Below are 16,440 nucleotides of genomic sequence, written 5' to 3'. Positions count from 1 at the left end.
CGAGTCGGAATTATTTTGTACATATTCGCTTCATGGTTAACGTGTAAATTAGTATTACTGACAAATAAATTGTTGAGTTTTACCCACGCCGATTTTAACACCCGATCAACGTAACAATACTTTACTGCGACATGTATTTACTTGATTAGCAATTTGCCGGGTATTAATTCCTAGAACTTCGCTTACCATTTCTAGAATTTCGTCTTCTACATTGTTGGGCTTTTGATCTATCGGCGTATCTTCACGATGTTCTTGTAATAGTCCAGTTTCTCTAGCTCGCTCTACGAGACTCGTAAATTGACGAGGCCCAGGGAGATATTTCGCGGAGAATCTGTCTTCATTTTGGTGACATTCTCCATTGACTATTATTAACATCTTGTATTATATCTACAAGCTCGTTATTTTTAAAATGAGGAGCACGCTGAACATTTTAATAAATGTGAAAAACAACTCTGACGATACTTTTAATTCCTATCTATGACAATGTAGTATTATCCATTCATAAACAAAAATGACATAAGAATAAAAGAATGTTGGTATAATAAAAATTCTCCTATATTCTTTTTAAAGAAATATTATTAGCGTTGGCGGCACTGACAATTTTTTTTAAACAAACGATTAGCGTATTTAAACGTTAATTTAAATATTGTCATTATGTCATTGTAAGTTCACCGCAATGGAATGCAAACGAATTTTTTGTTTTTTTTTTTTTGTTTTAGTCTGAGCCAATTGTGAATTATTGTTTAGCAAAACAAAAACTCTGTTATGTTTTTTAAATGTTTGTTCATTATTAATAATTTATTATCTTATTATGTGGAAATACTCACTGAACAAAAACTAATGAGATCAGTTGACATAACCTATAATTTTATAATGACAATTAACCCTAAATAACAACAAGTTGGTTTTACATTTTTAAATAAAGAGGGGCGTATTCTCACCGTTTCGAGAAAGTGGGGTAATTTTATCCATAAAACGTAGTTAAATCTAACAAAAGAACTAGAATGGCACCGCCCACCCACCCGTTTTTTTGTTAATCACTCATTTTATTGGACAAAAAGTGGACTTTACACTGATAATGAGTGGAGCGTAAAGAAAAAAGTTAAACTAAACCCCCTCACCTCCGATTTTGAATTTCATTGGCTTATTTTATTTACTGTAAGATAAAAATAGAACTCTATTCAGGCAAGTGGTCAAATTTAATTCAAACTAACCCTCTATTTTCTTAGCGGATATATCATTTGCCAAAATCGATCCTATTTTAGCAGCTACTAACACCGTCCACCCGCCCTCTATTTTCTTAGAGGGAACTCATTACCCAAAATCAGTTTTATCTTAGCAGGTACTAGCACTAAGAAACTAAAGGGCTGGTGGGCGGCGCTAGTGCTTGCCAAGATAAGGCTGATATTGACAAACAACATACCCTCTAAGAAAATAAAGGGTGGGTGAGTGGGGCTAGTACTTGCCAAAATAAGACTGATTTATCTACTATGCTTCACTGAAACATGGTCTCAGGAAGGCTCCGTATCGTATGCTCGCTTTCCGGGGTTCACAATTATCGCGGAATTCTGTAGGAATCAACATAGAGGAGAAGGGGTAGCAATCTGGGTAAAATGCGGATACGACATGGAACCCATTAATTTACAAAGGTATTGTGATGAAAAACATTTTGAAATTTGCGGTCTGAGGTGGAAACTTGAAGCCAGAAACCCTGTCTGTATTCTAGTGTGCTATCGTTTACCGGATGGAGACCTTCATATCTTCTGTAACCGACTTTTGGAAGTGTTAAACCATGTCTATTACCCAGGTTTCACAATGTACGTGATGGGTGACTTTAATGTTGATCCCGTACGTGATTACCGGGAGTACTTCACTCTATGTAATATTTTACAAACGTTTTATCTCGACAACATAGTTAAACAACCCACTAGAGGTATATATACCATTCACCACATCTTTACAAATAATGTATCAAATGACCATGAACGTTTTAGTATCAAGAACCATACCTTTGATCATAATACAGTAATAGCAAATACAAATCTCTCTTGCAAAAGTAATAATAAAAAATCTTATATGTTTAAAAGAATGTTTAACACAAAGAATATAGAATCATTTATAAATGTTATGTCAGGTGAATCATGGTTATCTCTATATGATAGCAATGATATGGACTGTGCATTTGATATATTCCATAATGTATTTGTATCGCACTTTAATGACCGCTTTCCTGTTAAGAAAATCCCTCTTAGAAAAGAAATGACAAAAATTGGGTGAACACTAGTATTCGTCAATCGAGCAGTGCACTGAAAAACGTGCAGTTAAAAAAACATAACCCACATTTGTCTAAAAATTATCAAGAATCTAAACGCTTACAACTACCACTTGTGAAAAGCACAAAAAAGGATTATTATCAAAGAAAAATTTTTAACTCGGCTAATCCTTGCAAAGGAGCCTGGAAAATAATTAATGAATTAAGTAACAAAAATTCGAAAACAACTACCTACTATCAAATTGAAAGACAACACAAATAATACAATCGATGACCCATTGTCGGTAGTGGAATCCTTTAATTTGTTTTTCAGAGAAGCTGCATGTAAGACTGTCAAGCATTTACCCAAAAGTTGCAATTTTAATAAGATGTTATATTGTACAAATAATCTGTTCTTACAACCGGTTACGGAAAAGGAAGTGTCTGAAGTAATACAGAACAAAGTTAGTAACAAAATGAGCGCTGATCCAGATGAAATTCCAAATTTCTTTCTAAGAAAGTCCTAGTGGCTGTAGTGAAACCATTGGTTTTTCTCATTAACCTTTCCTTTTTTTAATGGCCATTTTCCAAGCAAACTTAAGTTATCAAAAATAATTCCTATTCACAAAAAAAATGATAAAGACCGTATAGACAACTATAGACCGATAGCGTTAACTTCAGTTTTCTCAAAAATTTTTGAGTACTGTTTTATTTTTAGATTTGATGCATTTATCAATAAATATAAACTTCTATCTGAAAATCAGTTCGGATTTAGAGCCAATCGATCAACATCTCTAGCACTTCACAAATTTTATGAGGAAGTTATAGAATGCTTTGAACATGGTGAATGCCCTGCTGGAATATTCTGTGATCTCAGCACGGCCTTTGATTGTGTCAATCACGATTTGCTATTAAACAAGATCTATGATTACGGTGGAAGAGGCATCCGTCATAGATGGATATCGAGCTTTCTGCGGGGTCGACTTCAATATGTTTCCATTCCTCGCATAGACGATTTCGGCAATAAGGGATCTATCCACTCCGGTATCATTAATATTGACTTAGGAGTTCCTCAGGGGTCAATATTGGGACCCATCCTGTTCATTATGTCAACGATCTGGAGCATAGTCTAGATACAAATTCCAACGCTACAATATACGCCGACGATACCTCACTTATTATATCGGGCAGTAATAACATAATATTAGAGGATCGGTGTAATACCAATATGAGACAACTGCAGAAATGGTTCAATAACAACAGCCTTTAATTAAACAATAATAAAACAATTATTTAAGACTTCACTGCTATCAAAACAGATCTAATCTAGATCTGGGTATTGGCGTGAATGGTTCCCAAATTGCTAGAGCTAGCTCTGTAAGATTCTTGGGTGTCTGGATTGACGAGTGTTTAAATTGGAAAGAACATTGCATGTACCTTATTTCGAAAGTGAATATTCAATGTTACGTAATGAGAAATTTAAAAAATATTCTAACTTTACAACAACTAATTACTTATTATCATGCTCATATTACATCCAGGCTTACATATGGGATCTGCTTCTGGGGCTCTGCTTCTCAGTCATCGGATGTATTTATCGCGCAAAAAAGAATAATTAGATGCATTGCCGGAGTAAATAGTTCGTTTTCTTGTAGGAAACTTTTTAAGGACTACAAAATTCTAACTTTATTCTGTCTGTTTATACTTGAAATGTGCTTATATATTTTCAAGAATAAGCATAAATTTAACAAACATTCAAGTATTCATAATCGTAATACGCGCTTTAAAGAATTTTTCGCCTACTTACATATAGGTTAGAATTAAGTAAACGTGCTCCTAATTACTTGGGATTACAACTATTCAATCACCTATCTGAAAGAATAAAAGCTTCTCCTTCGACAGGTAAATTTAAAACGAATTTAAAGTGTATGCTAGTAGAGAAAAGCTTTTACTCACTTGACGAATACTTTTGTGCCCATATTACGTAAATCGAAATATTTATTAATTGCTCTATGTCCACCATGTGCATGTGTATGTATAACTTGTTACTTCGTTGTTTCATGTTTTTATGATTATTGTTACTATGTTCTACATTTTTAAAGACATACCACAATATACATTACTGTATCTACTTGGTGAATAAACTAATTATTCAAACAAATATTAGGTACTCTTCATTTTCTTAGAGGGTATGTCATTTGGCAAAATCAGTCTTACCTTAGTTAGCATCAACCCCGTCCATTCACCCTTCATTTTCTTAGAGAGTAGGTCTTATCTTAGCATGCACTAGCCCCACCAACCCACCCTCTCTTTTCTTAGAGGATATGTTATTTGCGAAAATCAGTCTTATCTTAGTAGGTACTAGCCCCGGCCACCCACGTTCTCTTCTCTTAGAGGATATCTCATTTGCCAAAAGCAGTCTTAACTTGACTGCTACTAACCCCGCCCACCCACTCTCTCTTCTCTTAGAGGGTATCTCATTCGCCAAAGTCAGTCTTATCTTGACAGCTACTAGCCTACCCCACCCACCCTCTCTTTTCTTAGAGGGTATGTCATTGCCAAATCCAATATCGACTTTAAATGATGGAGATACCCCAAAGAATTTAATGTTTTATGGAAACGCGAGGAGAAGTCGAGAGTTGCTGTTGAAAGCGGAAGCAAAGGTTGTAAAAATATTGACACTAACTGTTTCTGTCAAATTTTTGAGGTTTCAGTAAATATTATTATTTATGACCTTCGACTTCGTCTCGCATTTCATATTATTACAAGATTTTCGAGGTTTGCTCTTTATTCACAATTTTTTAGATTACTGTGGGTATTTTGCTCCACAATTTTCCTCCAAATAATAATTCAATCGAAAATTCCAATCGTGGAATTTTGGTAAGGGACGTATTTAAGGCAATTCTGGAAAAACTGCGTTGCCAAAAATTAGGAAAATAATTCTGTTTCCTATTTTTTATTTTGACGTTTTTGAAAAATGCTACAAATTTTCGAAAAACTGAAGCCGTAAAAACTTCGGGGGATCGAAATTAACAAAAGAATTTCCTTTGTTAAATCTTGGAAGTGTGTGCTCGAACAAGTAATGTATTAAAAATGGAGATTTTCCCTAAGTTACTTAAAACTCCTCATAAAATTCTATAAGGTAGATTTCGAGGAGTTTAATCCAGAAAGTTGACATGTTGATGGCTCCGGTCCAGCATCCAAAATCCGGGAGCAACCGTGCCATTTTTGTTAAGGATTTAGTGCAATCTTTGAAAAAGTTGATAGACTAAAATTATGGAAAAAATCTCAAAAATTGTCATTTTCGTGATTTTAGAAAAACGGTAGGAATTTTCGAAGAAGTGAGACCTAAAAAATTTCACGGGATCAAAATTTGCAAAAAAAATCTTTGCTATGTTTCTGAACTTGTTGTACATACACTTCGATTTTAGAAAATTTGACATTACTTCTCATTTATGTTTCGTGAACAGATAATACTGTCATATATTTGTATTAGGTTATCTAGGGTAAACCCTAATGTTTAATACAAATTTGAACAGGATCATCTCTGAAAATTTATAAAAAGATGGAAAAGGGTATCGCGCCACGTGCTACATGGGATATCTCACAATATATAATGGACTGTCTCTAAAGAGGTGTCAGTGTCAGACCATAGATCGATTATCTATACGTTCAAATCTTTAGACATAGAGACAAAGACGTACAGGAACCCTAGGCTGACGAACTGAGCTTTATATAACGAAGATCTGGAAGACAGATCGGGGACCTCCGTATAGTCGATACCAATAGAATATAAATCGACACAAGACACAGAGGAAACTTTGACCATTATCAACAACTCTTTAATATCAGCTTATGAGAAAAGTTGCCCCCTAAAGAAGGAAGGCCTGGGCAAAGGTACACCATGGTGGAACCGAAGGCTCAGCCTATTCAATCGGGGCTAAGAAAACTTTTCAATAGAGCAAAAAACACTAAGAAAACTGAGGATTGGGAAGCCTATAAAGAGAAGAGGTAGAAACGAAGCAGAAGTAGATTGATCAAACCAGAACTAATTACTTTAAATTTCTGTCGCAGACAGCGTTTTTTGGAAGATTTGAGATTAAGTCTCTGTGTATATACTGTGACGAAATATGGGGGGCCCTGGCCGGTCTTGGCGAAGAGGTCACTTTCACACCACGGGATTGACGCCTTCTGTGGTGGCGGTTGCTCGGGCGCCAACTCCTCTCCGGAGAGGAAGCACCGGGGGTATTCTATCAGGAGAAGCGGATTCTTCAGTGAGTCTCGTGAGCGCACAAAAGCTACAAACCTAAATATGGGAAAACGGTAAGTAACTACCTACAAAAGAATGACAAATAAAAACAACTGGAAATCCCATCAAGGTCATCCTATGGCCGGCGGCTCCTCACTGAACAAGGTTGCTTTGGATCGTGGAGCGTCGGTGACGCTGAAACGCAGACAGAAAGCAAGGTGTCGGCACGACGTGGTTGCCCCGAAATCATCCCTGCCCCCGGTAGCAAAATTTGCTTCGTTACAATACAGTCCATCTGAAAAGTATACATAAGATACGAGTACGAAATAAGATACATTAAACTTTTTTTTAATTTTCTGCTGTAAATTTATAGCAGTTTACATATTCGCCGAACTTACGTATATTCTAGAGGTTAATTCGAATTTTTCAGTCATTTAAATATTCAAAATTTTGTGAATAATCATTTGGTGATAAGCCAAATACGTTATTATCTACGCAGTAACGAAAAGTATGAAGTGTAAATGAATTTCAATTTATTTTTGTCCTTTTCTTCTACTAATTTAAAGTGTCACTAAAGAGTACAAAAAAATATCTAACCCACGTCGCTTGATAGTGGATCTCCTTGCCGTAGCCCTTTTCTAACCAAGAATTCTCTTGACATGTTTCCTTCTAAAATAATTTTGTTCCTCGTGTTTTGTAGTGTCATTTTAACTGATCTTATCAATTGTCTTGGTATTTATAGCTTTTCCATTGCTTCGTAGAACATGTTTCGATCTATGGAGTCATAGGCTTGTTTAAAGTCTATGAAAAGAATGTGCAGGCTTAGGTTTTGTTAACAGCTACTATTTTGGAGCGTTTTTAGGGTAAAAATCTGATTTATGGTTGATCTTCCTACTCTAAACCCTCCTCGATATTCTCCTATTGTTTGCGTGGTGTATTCTCTCAATCTAGTTCTTATGATTTTTGCTAAGATCTTATATACTACATCAAGTATGGCTATTCCTCTGTAGTTTTCATATTCCGTTTTGTCTCCTTTTTTAAATATGACACTGTTTCATCCTTTCGGTGTTATCTCTTCTTACCATAGTCTCATTATTAGCTGATATATTCTCTTGGTAGGTTGTTCGGCTCCTATTTTCAGTAGTTCTGCAGGTATTCCCTTTTCTCCGGGGCTTGTATGACTTTTCATTTCTTGTATCACTTCTTGCCTTGTTGGTTCTTCTATTTTTTCTTGTTTTCTTGTCTTCTTGTTTTCCCCACTTTTGGCTGTTCTTCTTCTTCCGTCTTGTCATTTAGTAGGTGTTCAAAATATTCAGCCCATCTGTCTAGTTTTTCTATTGTGTCTCCAATCAGTTGTCCTTCTTTACTTCTGCAGTTTACCGTTCTCGGGCTCGTGGTCTGCCTTGTCTTCCTGACTTCTTGGTAGAAGTTTTGTATCTCTTTGTTTTGGTAATGTTTTTCCAAATATTCTCTCTTTTTCCGTCTGCATGTTTGTTTTGGCTATTTTCCTTTTTTCTTCATAATAGGTTATTGCTTCCTTTGTTGGTTTTTGATCTTTTCCTATTTTTGCAATGTTTCTACTTATAAAGGCTTTATTACATTCTTCATCATACCAATCTTCCTTTTTACTTCTTCGTTCGGTGTTGTCCATGTATTTCCTTACTGTTTCTACCACTTCTGCTTCAATTTGGCCCCATTCGTCTTCTATTGTTTCGTGTGTTGTATCTTTATCTTTCTTTTATTTAATTCTATTTCAATTTGTTGTGTTATTTTTTTTTGTCCTTTAGTATCTCAACATTGACTCTTTTTCTTTCTTTTTTTAGTTTTCTATTGGTTGGTAGTTTTTCTTTGATTTTTGCTATAATTAGTGTATGGTCGCTGTTAGCATCTGGTCCCCTGTAGCTCCTGCAATCGTGAATCATCGTATGGTCTCTATTTTCTATTAGCAGATGGTCTATTTGGTTCTTTGTCTTATTGTACGAGGAGGTCCATGTCTCTTTATGTATGTTTTTATGGTCAAAATGAGTGCTTATTATTTTCATTTTATTTTCTTCAGCAAACTCTATAAACATTTTTCCATTTTCGTTGCTTTCTTTGTGTAGACTTTTTTTCTGGTGGTATGCCGGAAGTCTTCTTCGCTATATTTTGTAATACCTAAATTAAATGTTATTATTTTACCAAAATTTATTAAAAGTCGAAATGATCAGAAATGAGTTGCTACATTTGATCACTGAAAATGGTTTTTTCCTTTAATATACAGGATGCTTACTAAACATACAGCAACAATTGAAGCGTTTTTTCCTTAAGTAATGTTAAGATTTTTTATCCTTCGATGATGCTGTTTTATGTGGAAGTTACAGGATGAAGGTATCACCCCGCATCTTCGAAACAAAGCATCTTTCCGAAAATCATTCAAGGATAAAAAATCTTAGATAATCCAAACAATAACCTTTTCAACTTTTGCCCCATGTTTTGTGACATCCTGTATATAATGCTTAAATAAGACGTAAAACGTTAAAGGAAACTTTAGTCAACTTTGTAACAACTTTACAGTAGTATTAACGTAAACTTTTGAAGCAATTAATTCAAGGGTTTGGCTTTTCGACACACGACATAAGTTTCTATCCCTGCGCATGTTACAACCTTTCAATTTTATAATTTTGAGTAACACAATTTTTTTGTCTTTTTGTTCTTTTGGCTCTTATTTAATTTTAATAATAAATTTTATTCAATTCTACTAGTATGGTTGGTTTCAATCCCGAAGGTACCACAAGAAAGATGATATTTTGTTTACCCATAACAATAATTTTTAATTGACTGTAGTACATGTACTAAATATCCTTAGTTATTTTGAACATGCATCGAGAGTTTATTGTAGATAAGTTTCGTTATCATGACAAAAAAAAGTCGCGAAGATGTTTAAAAATAGAGACTCACTACAAATAATAATCTTATTTCAAGACGTGGATAAATCCTCGTTGTCGCAGTTGGTTGTTTACGACGTTTCCTGCCACGACAAATTTTATACACTTGTCACAATGAGATACTTTTTTAATTCACTGCACAAACAACTATTGAAAACACTTGAAAAAATTGATTGCAACGATTTTGATTTTACTATTTATTTCACGAAACTGTTAAATTAACTTCGTTGGTGTTTCGTATACCATTTCTAGATCCATAAAGTTACTGCTATATGCGGTAAAAATCATCTTGTATACCAGGAAGAAATTAAATAGACAGACTTACTTATTTATAAAGCTAATAACATGAGCATCATCTTAAAGATAAAACATAAGAAATTACTATAAATATTATCTCCACATGGAACTAACCTAGAATCAATAACGAAACTTGGACATGGATATGAATATGAATAGTGAACTCCTTAATGTAGTTGTTCCTCTGACACTATCTCGTTAAACTCATCTTATAGTATTATCTCTTCTCAACTCAAGAGATTTCGTGAAGGAGAATGGCTAAACACACGTTCACCGTCTCATAGAAATACAATGTACTTATTTAAAAAGAAGACTATACGTTTTTGCGAAAAATAACACATATTTAAATTTTCGAATGCGTTGTTTGGTTTAAATCTGCCTTGGCATTGCTTAAACTCCCGTTGTTAACGTTTTTTGCCCATAAAGAACTAAATGCGGGAAACTAAAATGTCTCTCATGTTATTAATTTGGACACTTCTCCGTTCCCTCTAGCATTTAGGAAATAAAATCGTAATTTGGCGTTGGCGCCTATGTAATTAGCCGCAAAGCTCTCACCATTGTGATTTTTTCTTTTACGGCCGAATTTATTATTCTCACTTGGCTTGGAAATGATGCGGCTTTAGAGCTTTTTAATGACAGCACAAATTCTTCCACAGTATCTCAGACCTTTATAGCTCATTTTCCGATCGAGATGACGAGCCACCTATGTTTCGTACGTTACTTTAATAAGGCAACAAAAAATTATCCAATTAAAATCGTAACTGCCAAACCACAGCACCGAACTTTATTCATAGGTCCAAAATTTAATAAGAGAGTATACAAAGCTTGCTCCGATTTAATCTCGGCGCATAAAGGTTGAAAAGAACCACAAAGAGAATATAATAAAGATAACGTAGGACAGGTTGATTAATTATTTAAAATTTTCGTCGAATATTAAATTCGAGTCGAACAATGGTCACAAGTGCTGGAAAACCGACCATTGATTTTCTTCGTTTCATTCATCACCTTGCTAGCTATTTATAGGCAAATATCGACTAAACGGAGTCGGACGGGACCTGGTTCGATTTGAGTAGATTATTTTTGATAAAAGGACGATGTTTGAATGCATGAAACGGAGGAGAATGAAGCACAGTGCACCTACAACAAGCTGAAAAGTGCTGTGACACTAAGTGGAGACGATTATCACGAATAATCAAAATCGTCAACATAACACACTTGTTTACTTTTTAATGTTGCTTGGACATTTATATTTGTGAAATAAACGGCTTGGTTTCAGGATCTACGTTTTTATCCCTACTTTTTTAAATCTGCTTTAAGAATATTTTACTTTCATCGTATTCTAAAGGTAAGGTCTGCTGCTTGATGTGAAGATGATATTACAAATCGGCCAAAGCGACGTTTTATCAGACCACAACAAAAAATCGGGGGTAGTAGAAAAAAGTTGAAGTAAAAAATAAAATGAATATTGTGTATAAGGTATTTGCCGAGTGTGCACATTATAATATGAAAAAAAGAAAACAAGAATGAAATACGCTTTGTAGTAGAAATAAGCTTCATCCAATATTACCGAATGGCGATAAACAAAAAGCTTTAGCTTACAAACTAACAAAAAGTTGACAACACATTGTGTAATGGTGAAAATTGCGATATCGCATGGTTGATGGAGTAATGTGGTCCAAAGTAGACAGAAACGAAGAGAAATTCTGATTAATTATGGAAAATAATGAATAACGTTCAAATAGGCTGAATATCTAGCTGATTTACTGTTAATCGATAAAATAATGTTTGTTTGTTACGCTCCATGTTATTTGCGTCAGATTATTATTTTATATTTTCGCCTTAATTTTTTAAGATTATTTCCATCAGTTAGCTACTTTCAAAAATGCTGTAAAAATAAAGCGCTAGATTTCAAACTAAATTCATATTACCGATTTCAAGCTTTCAAACAATTATAAAATTAAGCTTACATTTGTTTTTTTTTTATTATATTTAATATAACTAGCGACGTAAATAACATCCCCACAGCCCTTGTGTCAAGAATTTGCGCTCCCAAGTACGGACAATGTAAAATATATTTAAAGCATGTAACAAACGGGACAAATATCCTCTCAGCACTAACAACAAGCTGAAGTTCAAGTGTTTATGTTTATTCATCGACAGAATGTCACGTCGACATTAGTTTGATTTGAATGAGTTTGTCTCCCCAAAATAGAGTCACAATCGAACAAAATGTTCTGAATATTACAATCCTTATTTGGTCAGTATTAAATAAAGACGTGCGTCTATATTTCGCATGTTATTGTTTGTGATTTAAGAAAATAAATTTAAAAACCACCCCCTTCTGAAGTGTGCATGTTACGCTACTGACTGACAGTCCGTTGTCAGATTTTGATGATTCACCATGTTGAACTTAAAATAATCCATCTCTAAGAACCCTTGTCCTTCGACATTGGGTAATAGCAACCTGACTTAATTTTAAATATACAATCGTAGACTGTGTTTATTATCGAAGTTTTATATCAATTGTAAATAGTGCGATTTTAAATTCAGTTCACATTTTCATCGAAAGACAAACTTAATTGGCTAAGCATAAAATTCGATTTGTTCATACGATGGGGCAATGAACCTTCCTTATTGGAAAGACAAAAGATGGTTCTTGTAAACATACATAAAACATGTTTGCTAAACATGCATACGACAAATTCGATAAAATCAGACAGAGAAAGTTACCAAAATTTTAAATGTCAGATTTTCTGCTTACTGCTGTTTGAATTTTCATTACGAATTAATATAATCATAATCAATTAATAAGGTCTGTTTTTATTGCAAATTTTATAACAGTAGACAAAATAGGTATAAAAGTACAATGATTTTCATTTTTTAATGCTCATTTTAACATTTTTAACCAAAAACAAACTGTTCAAATTATTTCAGCGACAAATTTGTTAAATGTGGTTGGCCCAGCGTCCACTAAAAATTTTCAAATTCGTTTTTTCAGCGTTAAGTTCTATAAAAAAAATTGGATTAGCTGAGTGCTTTCATTAAATTAGTGTCTTCATTTATTTACTGAATTTGTTGCATAAATATGTTGCGGCCACTGAGTAATTATGGAATTATTTTATTAACAGGTAAATACCGAACTCATTAGCAGAACCAAGCGGCAGCTAATAAGTGCAAAGGTAATTTATGTTGTCTACCTAATGATATAAAAAAATTACCCTTTGTAACGTCAAATTTTGTCATGCAGTAGCTTTAAAGGAACGTAAACTTCGCTAAACGACATATAATTTTCCTCATAATTAGTACTTAATGGTGATTAGCGTTTTTTAATGATATGTTTCAGCGACTATTATTTTTTATTTAAATTAAAGCCGCACTTAAAAAAGCTTAAAGGTTACGACAACTTGGCATTATTAAAATAACTCCGTAAATGAGAATTTAACGTGCATGCTAACAAAGCAGAAAACAGTCACGAGAACTAATTAAACAGTTCTTTAAAAAGGTAATGATTTTCTTATCATTTAATAGCTATCGATTTAAGTTGAGATTTTCAACCACGCTACATTTATTCGAAATCAAAATTAATACACCATGGTTCCCTTAGCGTCCAAATACCCTTGGTAATCGCATTAATCTTGTTTTGTCATGCGTCAATGACCTGAATCCTGAATCTGTCACTTTTTCTTCCGTCGAAAACTTACGCAACCTCCTGTATATTCTCAACAAATAATTGACTAATCGTCAAGTGTCCGTTTTTCAACGCCAAAAAAACCAGCATAATCATCTATCATTTTGCTATTACAATACAGAGTTTTTGCGCGATTGTTGACAAATTATGGTAATGCGATACTAAATAAAGAAAATATTCCCATCTGACGCAAGTCGACTTACTATAGGTATGCCCTGTAATGTAATGGTCGCAAACACAAATATTTGTTGCTTATTATTAACGAAATTTACACATTACCGAACCAGATTTGATTAGTTATTCAGGCTTGCCGAGCACGAAAAAATTACATCTAACGATTTTGTAATTAGATTTTAATGGCCGGCCGTAAATGGAGTGGTAATTGCTTTGTAAACCTCCAAGTGCAACTAAAAAGTGTCCAATTATACAAATAGACACAACAACGCCATTTACAGATTTTCCGGTAGGCCGTCCCACTAAAATCCGAATCCATCAGTGTCTTTTCGCTTCAGATATCTGATTTGACGCTAAATTAACCATCGGGAATATTTACGCGTTCAGGGGCGAAAAATCGAGCGGAAGTGGGTTTGACAAAGTTTTTACGAATTAATAACAGACTGGCGGGTTTACGTATTTACAAGAAAGCTTTGTGCTTTCAGCAGTTGGGAATCTAGAACTTAAATCTGCTCAGAATTGCATTTGCGGATGTGTATTGGATATATTTGTTGTATTTTAGCGGAATATTTGTACAATAAAAAATCAAATCCGTTTTTTTTCAGATATTTGGGACATTTACCGTTTTCACTTGAAGTCCTTTAAGCTCGAAGATCGTTTGACCCAAAAATGTAGTTTTGGGATGAAGGTAACGTACTTATTTTGTTACTTAATAGAATAAAATATATAACTTCGCTATTAAAAAAAAAATCTTTTTCGGATGGCGAACGGAACATATCGAAAAGTTTTCTTATTTTCAGTAATTGATCTTTGAAAACTAGAAACTTTGTATTTATTTATAATGAACTGTTCAAGTTCGTACGCGTTACCATATTAAAGGTGAACGCTTCGAACAGGATGTTGTTTATCAAACTAACTTTGCTAAAGTGGATAACTAAAATATTATTACCCGACGTAATTATAATTTTGCGCGTTTTAGTATTCATGATTACATTAAATAAATTACTGGAAAGCATGAAAAATGACAATACATTGAATAATAATTGAAAACATACATTAAAGTTTGAAACTGAAGAGTAGGAGAATATGCTAATCTAAACTGTTTCACGTTTCTTGTTCTGTACACAGTCTTTGAATTATGGAACAAACTTGATACTAGTATTTGAATTGAGAAAAGCGCTCCACTCAAAACTTTTTTCTGTTGCACTACGTTAGCTATATACCAAAATTTTTTAAGTTGATATTAATTTAATTTCCCAACACATTCCCAAAATTTATAACGTCATCTCACTACTACGTTAAATATTTGGGTACTTTAAAAAGTTTAGTTTATTGTAAACAGTTAGTGTACAGTTTATACCAAATGTTAGGTAATTAATGCAAAAAAAGATTGGAGATTTTAGCATATTAACTCATATTTAATTATTCACGTTTCAGACAAAGTTCTTAAAAAGCTTAAAACTGTATAGCAATATTTATACTTCTGCAGTTGTGGTTTATGAGTTGGTGTTCAGTGTTTACCCTTAACATCCAGATTTTTGAAAAAAAACTGGGAGTATAATATTTTATAAAATTTAATGATGCTGATGTTTACGCTCAGGAAGTAAAAATTGGTCGAAGATCATTTCAACAGAACTTCTCTCGCCCATGAAAAGCATTTATAAGTACTCGTAATTTAAGATAAATCGCGACAACGCTTGTTGAGATTGTACACGTGAGAGTGAAACAGAGGAACATTTTCTACGAACTGCAATAACTGGATCACAATGCGATAGTCCAGACTTATTTATTGTTCCGACTTCCGCTTATTAAATAAAATATTGCATTTTATTTTGATTTTCGATGTTGTAATTCATATTTGGTTAATTATAACTTGTCTAGGTCTAGAGGAGACAAAAATTTCTCTTGCGGAGGCTCAGAGAACGTCGAGAAAATATGAAAGTGGCCATTCGTCCGATGGACTGATTAGTATAAACTTCATTAACTTCCGCTCAATAAGTAAAAATGGCCTCTCAGTAATAATAACAACTTGATGTGTTTATGTTTATACATCGGAAGAATGCCGCGTAGAAATTAGTTTGATTTTAATGATAACAGAGAATATAAATTATTAGTAAAGCCGCAACAAACTGTTCTGGATATTATTAATATAATTCTTATTTATCATTATTAAATAAAGACGCGTGCATTCTCACATTTTCGAGAAACTTAGAAACTTCTTTAATTGATCAACAAAAAATTAGAGAATGATTAATAAAAGGGGTTACGGTGGTTAGACAGATATATTTTGAATAAAAGTTTATCATGATAAGATAGTTTAACAGAATAGATATCTTTTGGTTAGAAATTTACCGTGGTTACGACAAATTTAAGATGTCTGCAAAATTTTAAAACATTCGGTTTTGCAGTTCCCGATTTAGTCGATAAAATAAATTGACTCATTTATTTTTTTTTGAGTCACCTTATATAAACAATTCTAAAAATATGAAGAAAATGATAAATGATACTCATCATGTTTTGCACTTTTTTGATGGGACTTATTCGGCAAAATTTTGAGATAACGTCATCAATTTTTGGGGGTGATAAATAGATCTACCGGGTGTCTGGAAAATGGCGGATTAACTTTTCAGTACGTAATGTATGGGTTTTCGGGAGTCCGAAAAAAATAATAAAAAAATTCTTTATGTAGATTACGAATTTTATAAAAGTAAAATTGGCAACACTGCACGCACTTAATGCGTGAATACCTCCGGCTTACTTTCTGATTTCTTAGTAACGATGGTGACTGAAATCCATCTTTAATTTTTTTTTTAGGACAATAAACATAACACCCAGTAGCCATTATTATTAATAAAAC

At 33.6% G+C, this 16,440-nt stretch overlaps 1 protein-coding gene across 2 annotated transcripts in view; it reads left to right on the top strand.

Moving 5' to 3' along the window:
* Positions 1-16,440, top strand: part of LOC135125827 (5-hydroxytryptamine receptor 1) — a 307,214-nt gene that overhangs the window by 62,944 nt on the left and 227,830 nt on the right. For both annotated transcript variants that reach the window (XM_064051534.1, XM_064051533.1), the window contains exon 2: positions 14,189-14,271. The gene's annotated coding sequence lies outside the window, so the exon portion shown is untranslated. The remainder of the gene's footprint in view (positions 1-14,188; positions 14,272-16,440) is intronic.

The sequence above is a fragment of the Zophobas morio genome, unplaced genomic scaffold, assembly GCF_036711695.1.
Source record: "Zophobas morio isolate AGI-343-1 ecotype UQ-CSIRO unplaced genomic scaffold, CSIRO_AGI_Zmor_V1 ptg000009l, whole genome shotgun sequence".
In the NCBI taxonomy this organism is placed as follows: domain Eukaryota; kingdom Metazoa; phylum Arthropoda; class Insecta; order Coleoptera; family Tenebrionidae; genus Zophobas; species Zophobas morio.
The sequence above is the reverse complement of the archived record's forward strand: the minus strand, read 5'-3'. Positions and strand labels throughout refer to the sequence as shown.